Genomic DNA, 11,291 nt, shown 5'->3' with positions numbered 1-11,291 from the left:
AGTTGTATCTGTAGTATTTTGGCTTTTCTATAAAATATAATTATGTCATGAATATCATTGAGGCAGGAATATCATGACACTGTCGAAATCAAGGAAGCTCCACGTAACCACAAATTAATGATTTCTTGAAAGTTGAAACTTTATCATCTATACACATGGTAATAATTGTATAACATTGTTGTGAATATTCTTGTGTATTTTGGCTACTCTATAATTTTAACTGTTGTTAGTATTTATAGAAGTATTTTTCCTTATTAAGTTAATAAATATTTTCATGTACTAAATACATATATGCATGGAAACTCTGACATATGTTGAAGATACAATTAAGTAAATAAAAGTATGTTCTCACTAATAGCTTAAGCTTTTAGATAAGATGATCATACACTTTAACAATATATAGTTAAAACAATTAATATACAATCTTCAAAGTCAAGCCTTTTTTGTCGTACGAGTCTTCAGTCAAACGAACTACGAACAACATTCAGTATAGAAATAACAATTGTGTTGCTCCAGAATATTTCTTTCATTAAGTAATATTGGATATAATTGCCATAGTGCAGACAATTCTTTTAAATAATAACGTTTATTATCATACATATCTTTCTCATGCAGGAGATAAATAACTCTATTTATTTAGTTCAATAGTGGGGTTTTATACTATCATGGACATCATATATAATTCCTACTATTGGTAGAATCTTTTTAAGATAGTATTCTACTATTTTTGGACTACTTCCAACATAATTCTCATTGAGAGAATTCTTTTAGGATGATATTCTAATTGTTATTGGACAATTCACCGCTAATATAATTCTCATTGATCGAATTCTTTTAATATAGTTCTAATTGTTATATTGGACAACAACGAGTAAATATAACAGAGACCAATGCAAAGAAAATTCTAATTGCTAGCTTTTGGACAGCCAGGACTCATTGCCAACTGATTCTAATTCCAATTCTTTTTGGATAGTATAACAAAAATTAATTCAAAGTTACTTTTATCAGATTGTATATTGTTTGGATATATTAATCCCCTTTCTTTTTTTATCATTGAACTATATTGTCAATGCAATGGGATAATACTAACTTTTTTTTTATAAATGTTTTTATTCCCCTTCCCTTTGATTTCCCTTTGATCCCTCTTTGTTGGAGCTTTTGCTCCTTTGGTGACTCGAACCCACAATCTCGGGGTTGTAGGTGGGGGATGCTGTCTATCTGAGCAACCCCCTCTTGTCGGATAATATTAACTTATTGAATGAATCCATTTCTAAAAAGAAGGAGCCAAACAAGAACTTATTCTTTTACGATCATTATATTTGTGGACCTGGAGTAGTACCTTCATTATATTTCATGTATTGCTTAATTTATGTAACTAATCAAGCTTTGTATCTTTAGGAAAACATATTGTAACTTGACTAATTAATTTCACTTCTCGCCATAACATATTTTCTTGAAAGGTTTTAATATTGGAATGTATTTGCCGCAATATGTTTTCACATAGAGACAACTATATGTTGCCAGAAAGGATTAACCAGAATAGAATGAACGAATAATTCGATTCCATGCTATGTTGTGTGTAAATGGGAGAGTTGCTCTGCGAAGCTGTGCATTCAGTATTCTTATGGAGGAATCATACTAGAAAGAGAATCGAAATGGCCTTCAAAGAAAGCGAGGGAGTGATGGGATACCAATGTCGTAAACAAGAGTTATGAATATGACAGAACAGTCAAAAATGATACAGGAGATCAAACACCGGAAACATCGTCTATAAGGAAGACAAAACTATTAGGTGATATACGACCCTATTGCAATTTTTTACATTATAAACATATGTTTCTAACTTTATTAAATTGATCAATTTGGCAAGACGATAGATTTTGAATTGAAATATTATGTTAATGTAATAACATAGATTTTAATATTCCAAATATTATAGCAATTCTTTTCACGCCAATGGTTTAAATTGATTCTTTTTTCTTATATATAATTTTTAATAAATTTAATTTATTGTTTGTTCATATATAATAGATTAAAACTCTATGTGCAAAGCACATACATAGAAACTAGTTATTATAAAAGTATGAATACAATGTCGGTTTACAAAAATAACCTTATAATATTAAGTATAATAACTCATTATAAAAGGACATAACCGAAATTCTAGATATTAGCCTTATAATCTTAATAGTTTTAGGACATGATACTACACGTTAGAAATCCTACATGATTATCTTTAGGAATCCTATTAGTATAATTACTTTCGGGCATAGACATATAATACTACATGTTAGCATGTATACCTAATACATTTAGGATCACGTTATGTTTCCTTTTAATATAATTACTTTCGGGGTAAAGACATATTTTTAGTCATGTAATCCTATTATTTTTAGGATATACTTCTTAAAAATTTCTATTACTAATTTAATTTGAGAATGTATTATATTGTCAAATCCATTTAGAAAAAGAAGAGCATATATTATTATAAAAGCACAATACAATATTAATAGACCAAAATAGCCCTAAAATAATTAAAAGAAAGAATTCATAGGGAAATGACATAACTGCAATAACCTATTTTTTTTGACTACAATACCTTTTATGCTAATTTTTAATATTTAACATTTTAAATTTAATAAAATTTTATTTATAAAAATATGTAGGAAGGTTTAATAAAATCAATTTCATAAGAATCCTCCGTATTGGCAATACATTACCACTCCATAATGTCCAATATCAAAAAAAATAAAAGTAATATTAAATGGACTGCATAAAGAGTTGGAATTTAGAAAAAACAAATACCCCACGATAATATATTTTTATATTATATTTGAACTATTTTTTTACTCAAATAATATTTTTTTATCAATATTTTGTGTAATATTTAAAAATACCCAATTATTAAATAACAACTAATAAAATATTTAAGAATATAAATGTGTGAGAAAGAAAAAAATGGTTGGTAAGAATCAACACCACTAATAATTCTACAAATATAAAGATCTAAAAGTGAAATATCATATTAATCTTTTACTCTTTGAAAATAAAATTTATGGTGGATAAAATTATAATTAAGATTAAATATTCAAAACAAGAGATGAACTAATATTAAGATCTGAATCAGCATAGAATAAATTATTCTTTATCTAAAAATCAAATAATTAAATTTTTTAATTAATTATTTAGATAGAAAATTCAATTCAGTTTTTTTTTAAAAATTCATCATATGAGTAAAATTCTTATTCAAGTTAAAAAAATAAATCTTAGGGTACATAAATTTATTCTATAAAAAGAGCGTTAGAACTGTCACGACCCAAACCGATGGGCCGCGATGGGCACCCGGTACCTTACTCAACCGAGTACCAACGTAACGTATCTTTTGTATCATACTATCATAGGTAAGTGAGCCGGAGAGGCTGTCATGAGATAAGTAGAATAAAACATGAGGAAATACTCAATATAGGGTGACCCAACTTGATATACCAATTATACATATGACGTACTGGCCTATAAGGCCGATATGATCCTTAATATACTTTAAACATAGGCCGACAAGGCCATACCAATATCCCTATACATGGCATTGTTGGGACCAAACACACTCACACAAGTATACGTGGTCGTCAAGTAATAGAGTAGTGAATAGAGTATCGTTCCCACGAGGACTTATGATTAACTTTTAACTAATTCAAACTCAAATAGCTTATCAATTCAATCGATTCCTTATAAAATAGATAATTGTCTAATTTACTACCTAAAGACTATCAAGTAATGGAATACCAGAAATCAACACAACACTTAAATAGTTTTAAATAAAAATCAATGGGAGATAATATTCCAGGGTCACGGGTTATTTAATAATCATGTTGCATTCTTAGCTTAAAAATAACTAATTAATTTATCTGGATTGTTGGTTCACAGGGTTGATATTACTCATAAGAGTCTGTCGAGCCCTTACTAGCCTATTCAAGCTAACTTAATACCTATATGTCTATGGAATTAAACTTAACAAGAACGCATGTACAATTCCTGTATTGCAACCGAGCAAGGCAATTAGGTATATGTCTATCCCAATTGCGAATCCTTTTCCCTATGCCCGGGTTTAAGAACTTGCTCTATTTAATTCTATATGCAATCTAGAGTTCCCACTTTCGAGTTCAACTCTAGATTCGTAGATAGTATTTCACTGTTAGCTACTCAGCAAAATAATTAAAAACAGAATTAAATAAATAACCCGATATGATAAAATCAATTTCGTCAATTTATACTTCAAACATCAACATTCATGTATACCCATGACCCTAGAACAATAGGGTTCTTAGCCACTCATATTCAGGCAATCATCAAAAATTCACAAGAGTGCATAAGAATCAATAAAAGAAAGAGAGAATAGGAACTCAAGACGAATTCTGTGGTTTTAGAACTTTTTTTGTGCCTTTTTCCTCTTCTCCAATATGTTAGATAACCTAAAGGAGGCGTTTTTGACTTATATATTGCGTACAAAAGTCGTAGGCCAAAGCTCTCCTATTCCTAGTCCAAATCGGCTTCAGGGATTGATGCTAAGGTGGATGCGATGCATCCACCTCGTCCTCCATTTCAGTTTTGCCCAGGTGCGGATGCTATGGCGGATTCTATGGGCTGACTTCACTGCTAAGGGTGCGCGAAATCTGATCTTTTTTCTAGATTGGATGCGACGCATCCAATCTCTCTTCCTCTACCTAGAGCACCTTTTCTTCATATTTTTGCACTCCAAACACCCTAATTCACCACACACAACTCAGTTAGTCATACAACTAATAATTAAACCATGTTGGGCATTTTGAAGATCAAATAACATCAAGAAGCGGTTAAAATATGGGTAAAGTAACATCAACACATATCGAAATATGCCAAACATCACTACCCCACACTTAAACCTTTGTTCGTCCTCGAACAAACCATCCTATATTAGACGAAACAAAATTAAGCTCTTATCATTCAAAGCACATTGCACCTATGACCATGGTTATTTGCAACAATTAGGCTCTAGACTATACATCACACACACTTCCCTTTACTTATGCCCTTCTTTAAACATATTCGAACAAAGACAACATGCTCACAACAATTCTAACCTCAAAAACCGACTCAATATCACAATGCACTCATGGCTTGAACAACCAACATCATAGAGAAGTCTAATAACGTTACCTATCCCTCGTGAAATCATGTGCCCTCACAACAAGAACAAGAGAGCGAGCTCAATCCATACATTCGAATCTCATGATCAAATATATTTTAATGACTCACATATATCAAAGAAAATCGCTCACTCTCACAAAGAAGTCACATGCATGAAATTGGTACCATAGACTTGCCCTTAATGTAAATCTCTACTAATGTAAGCTCGCTCGATCTAAAATCAATTAGGACTTTTTTATGGCTGTAATGTGGGCTAAGGGAAAGGTAGGATATATTTTAGGAATAGTGACTCACCCTCCTAAGCACTTTAATACATCACGAAATTACTTTAAGCGTATTTTCTTCAACACCACTTCAATTTCACAAATAATATCACCCCTAAAAACAGTCCCTTCTTTCTTTAAGCACTACTTTAGTTCATACCCACTAGCAAGAACAAGACAACAATTTATTCATTTCTATTTTTCCTTCCTTTTTTTTTTTCAAATTCCGCTAGTGGTGTAGTATTTTACAAAATAAGTGCACCTTTCTTCCTTTCATTAGTTCCACTCAAAAGTCACCCCACCCTTAGTCCCTTCTTACTTCTTTTAGCGCTCATCTAATAATTAAAGTGCTTTAAGAGGTAAAAGGATCAAAACAATATCAATTAAGAATAAAAAGGGTATAGGCTTGTAATGTGGGTACCAAATAACAGGTCTACAGGCTCAAAAGGGTTAACTAGGAATAGATTTTATTTTTGATAAGCAATAAGCTCAAAAAGATCAAAGAAAGCCTAAAATCATTTTTCAAACCGAGCATCACCTACAATTTTGCTTCAACTTACATACCGGGTAAGTTCTAGACACAAGTACAATACATGGACAACACAAAAACCTCACCACACATGGCACATGACTCACTAAGGACGATCACATTCCGACTCTCAAGCAATGCAAGTATTCACGGAGCCACGAGATATTGAGCATTAAGCGCAAAGTGAACACAAGTCAAGAAAATGAGAAATAGGTGCCACAAAACATGCTATCCAATTTATAAAGGCTTCATGATCAATTTTAAAACATAGGAAAGGCACTACACATGCCAAAGCCTGAACATGCTATTATCAAACAAGTCAAGAGCCCCTATGAATCTCATATTTCTTCCTCTATTTATTTTCTAAACTATAATCTATTCTCAAAGGAAAGGAAAAAAAATATTTTTACTACCCGGTTCAAAATACATCTCATGGAAAAGAACCGATACACAAAGAAAAACCACAGGGGATTATTACTACCTACACAATAATTTTACTGATTACTCAAGGCTACTACTCTAATTTTTTTTTTTTTCAATCTCCTAATACTAAACTAATTTCAAGAATCAACTGAGAGTTACTCCATATAGATAAATTTACTTACATGCCATTACTCCTTACAGCCCCCAACATTCAAATTGTAACAGTTTAGTACATTCATCCATACAAAAAAATATGAATAACCTCCACCCCACACTTAGAATTGTGCATTATCCCCAATGCACACAAATAAGGTAAAGTAGGGTGAGAAGAAACTCCCTCAAGTCAAGGTGGAAGGCGCATCCGCAGTCTGTGGAAGAGCATCGGCATCCATGGCATTCATCAAGACCCCCTTCGGCCTTGCAACATCATCCTCACGCATAGGGAGAGCTGTCATTGTCCTGTCATCACCAACTGGAGCTGATTCTGTAGCAGGTGGTACATCGACCTCAGTAGGCCTGGTGTGTGGAGCCTCAGGGACTATAGGAGGAACAGGAGTGGATGGTCCGGCAGTGGACGATGCAATCAGCTGTGAGATGTCTATATCTGCACGTTGAACTAGAGCTCTGAGGAGTAATGATATCTCCCTCATCATCATTGCCTGCTCAGTCTGGACTCGACTTAGATCCGCACGACTCTGACTCAACTCATCCCTGGTGGCACTCAACTCGACACGAGTCGCTATTAACTCAGCCCTATTCTCTTGCATATCTGCTTGCATCTGCTCAAATAACTGTTGAATGGTGAGCTTAGAAGACCTTCCCTTGTTCGGCTCTAGAACATGAGTGACATCGTATGGTCCTGGAGCTTTAGCCTCAATGTCGTCATTCTCCTTGTTCCATAGTACTCCCATCTCTGTCAAGAAAGCCGATAGGGTATTTGCAAAGAACAGCCTCCACTTGTAATTCATCCTGGTGTGCTGCATTTGATCATGCATGATGGCTCCTAAGTTGAGCGGTATCCCCTCCAATAAAGCATACAATACTAGTGCGCGGTGACTAGGGACATCAGTTTTGTGTTGGCATGGCATCGGGCGGTTGCATATGAAATTTAGAGCCACACGTGCTAATGCACTCATGAATTCCTTGGCTATAGAATGGTACTCCATACTCCCATGCTTCCAATCTGCATCCTTCCTGGTAGGGCATAGGACAGACTTAATGTGTGCATAATCTGGTGTTTTGCATATGGAGTCAAACCTATCTGTTAGTGTGTGGCACCCCTAAGAAATTATTCAGAGCTTCAGCTGACACATTAATATCTACCCCTCTTACTCTCACAATGTTGCCCCTGGCGTGACGCCAATTGGCGTAAAGCTCTCTAACAATAGTGAGGTTGGCTTTGCCGTGACCCTTCAAGATGGGTCCCCATTGTTTCACCTCGCAAATTGATTTCAGAAACTCTGGGTACTTTTTCTTAAGTGTTCCGATGTTGATCGGCTTTTCTGGAATGTACTTCTTTGAACCCAGTATCTTATTATAGGCTCGGAATGCCTTCTCATTAACAAAGTTCTTCTCCCAAGCAACTTGGTCTATGGGTTCACCCTCATCTTCATCACTCATGTCGACATGTAGAAGGTCATTATCCGAATCGGATTCGGACTCAGATTCTGCAGTAATCTTCTCCTTTCCCTTATCAGTCGGATCACTCTTTTTGGAGGCTTTTCTCTGGTATGTCACAGGCTCTCTTATCTCTATCCCTTTGCTTGGTGGATTTAATGATGTTTTCGTAATACCCTTCTTCACTGTCCTCCTGACTAATGGTTCCTCTTCTTCTTGCTCTGAATCATCACTTAACTGCCTAGGCTGCAGTTCCTTTTCCTTCTCCATCCGCTTCCTTTTTTTTTCTGTGGATTTGGGGAACCTGCTGCCTTTCCGGTAGGCTTTTTGGGCGGTTGCTTGTTATTATCTTTGTCTTGTTGCTTGGATGGTTTATTCGTTGCTGCCATTTTACGAACCTAATTACCTGCAATGCAAAGAAATCAACAATTAGTGTATAAAACAGTGAAGTTCAGCTCTAAAACAGTTGCAACAGCTTGCACTTCCAATTATTCGTAGAGTCATGCCATTCAATACTTGATGAAACTATAGCTCATGGCTATATAGATATCATTATGCCCAACATGAGGTTTATCCGAGCGACGCTCACTAACCATGTTCAATTGCACATAGCACCTCACTCGACCCCACACTTATTCTCACGACATATCATTACGCATAGCGCTCACACAATGTAAATCGAGTAACACTTTATAATTAAAGATGTCTAGCATGTGCTGGATGTTCAATTCATTTAGACAATATATCATAGGCTCAAAACATTGCTGTACACAATCAACACAAATAACCTCACACTTATACACAAGCATATACCAATGTTGCTCGGTTACTCAGACTTCACCGGCGCCCAAATTTACCTCACGGTCAATTCATCAAACATGTGATATGCAACAGTTGTGCCTAGTTCATTCTATCAGTTGGGTGATGCGACTACCCTCCCCAAAATTAACGAGATGAAGGGAATTATAGTTTATCATCTCGCAACCATTACAACTAACAAGAATGACAGCCCTAAACCTCAGGCTTTTTCAGTCCCTCTCTTAATCACATGTGTGATATTTGAAATTGGCAAAGCCTAACTTGTTGCTACCATTGAGAGAGGGAAGAGAGGAGAATTAGGAGAGAAGAACAAGAAAGAACGAAGAAGATGATGCGTACCTGTCGCGTTTGGATGCGTCGCAATTGGGATTAAAGAAAGAACGAGGAAGACGGGCTTTTTTATGTTAGGGTGTCGTGTTTGTTTTTATGTTTGAATTTTGTTTTTAGCCTAAGATGTGTTAAAATATAGCACTTACCTGTGCGTGCGAGCTTGGACGCGACGCATCCTCTCTGCTTTCTCCAAAAATTGGTTGGACGTGACACGGACGCGATAGACAGACTTCACTGCCCTGAGCAATTGGTCCATCAATTTTTTTCATGCTGAGGGGGATGCAACGCATCCGCCTCGTTTTCCCATATCTGGATCCCTTTTTTATTTTTTTTATTTTTTTATTTTTTATATACATACAAGATCTAATTCCTACAAAACAATGAACTAACTAACTTGGGTGGCCTCCCAAGAAGCGCCTGATTTAACGTCGTGGCACGACGCAACACGTTCTTCATGCCTCCACTAAATCCATCGAGGTCTTGTGACGTGCAATGTCACCACCCCAATAGTGTTTTACTCTCTGGCCATTTACCAAGAATGTCGCATTGGAACCTGTATCACGCAATTCTACCGCACCATGAGGTTTCACACTAACCACTTCAAACGGACCCGACCATCGAGATTTAAGCTTTCCTGGAAAAAGCTTTAGCCTTGAATTAAACAAGAGAACTTCTTGACCTGGCTCAAACTCACGATGTTGGATGTGCTTATCATGCCACCTTTTGGTCTTTTCTTTATACAATTTGGCATTTTCATACGCATGCAATCGAAACTCATCAAGCTCGTTGAGTTGTAGCAATCTCTTCTCACCGGCCAAGTCCATCTCCATATTTAGCTTTTTAATCGCCCAATATGCTTTGTGTTCAAGCTCGACGGGCAAATGGCATGCCTTCCCATAAACCAACCTGTACGGAGAAGTACCTATGGGGGTCTTGTATGCAGTGCGATACGCCCATAATGCGTCATCTAGCTTCCCGGCCCAGTCCTTTCTATTCCCACTTACTGTTTTTTCCAAAATCTGCTTTACCTCTCTGTTGGAAGCTTCTATTTGACCACTCGTTTGGGGATGATAGGCAGTGGAAACCTTGTGCTTAACTCCATATTTTGCAAGAATATTGTTCAGCAATTTGTTACAAAAGTGAGTTCCCCTGTCGCTTATCAACACTCTTGGAGTCCCAAAACGTGTGAAGATGTGCTTCTTTACAAAGCTTACCACTACCTTTGTGTCATTAGTAGGAAGAGCAATGGCCTCCACCCACTTAGAAACATAGTCGACCGCCACCAAGATGTACCTGTGCCCATTAGAATATGGGAATGGTCCCATGAAATCAATCCCCCAAACATCAAAAAGCTCTACTGCCAGAATATTTTGCAAGGGCATCTCGTGTTTCCTCGTGATAGTTCCGGTTCTTTGGCATCTATCACAATTTTTAACAAAGGCATGTGCATACTTAAACAATTTTGGCCAATAGAAACCTGATTGTAGCACTTTTTGGGCGGTTCTATCCCCGCCGTGATGACCTCCATATGGCGAAGCATGGCAGTCATGCAGTATAGCGTTCATCTCTTCCTCAGGAACACACCTTCTCACCAACTGATCTGCGCACTGCCTATATAAGAATGGCTCATCCCACATGTAGCGCCTTACATCATGTAAGAATCTTCTTCTATTGTCAGGTGTCAATTCTAGTGGTGTCACCCCACTTGCAATAAAATTCACATAATCTGCATACCATGGGGCTTCACCTGAGGTGACTGCTAATAATTGCTCATCAGGAAATGTTTCTTTGATTGACCCTCCTTCAGTTACATGGTTCCGACTTTCTAATCTGGACAAATGATCAGCCACTTGATTTTCTGTCCCTTTTCGATCTCGGATCTCTAAGTCAAATTCTTGCAAGAGGAGGACCCAACGAATCAGCCTCGGCTTGGCGTCTTTCTTTTCAAACAAGTATCTGATAGCTGAATGATCTGTGTAGACGATGACTTTGGTTCCCACTAGATAGGATCTGAACTTGTCAAACGCCCACACCACTGCAAGCAACTCCTTTTCAGTAACTGTATAATTCATCTGAGCTGGATTCATAGTTTTTCTCGCATAATAAATGGAGTGAAAGATTTTATC

The sequence above is a fragment of the Nicotiana tomentosiformis genome, chromosome 8 (assembly GCF_000390325.3).
Source record: "Nicotiana tomentosiformis chromosome 8, ASM39032v3, whole genome shotgun sequence".
In the NCBI taxonomy this organism is placed as follows: Eukaryota; Viridiplantae; Streptophyta; class Magnoliopsida; order Solanales; family Solanaceae; genus Nicotiana; species Nicotiana tomentosiformis.
The sequence above is the reverse complement of the archived record's forward strand: the minus strand, read 5'-3'. Positions refer to the sequence as shown.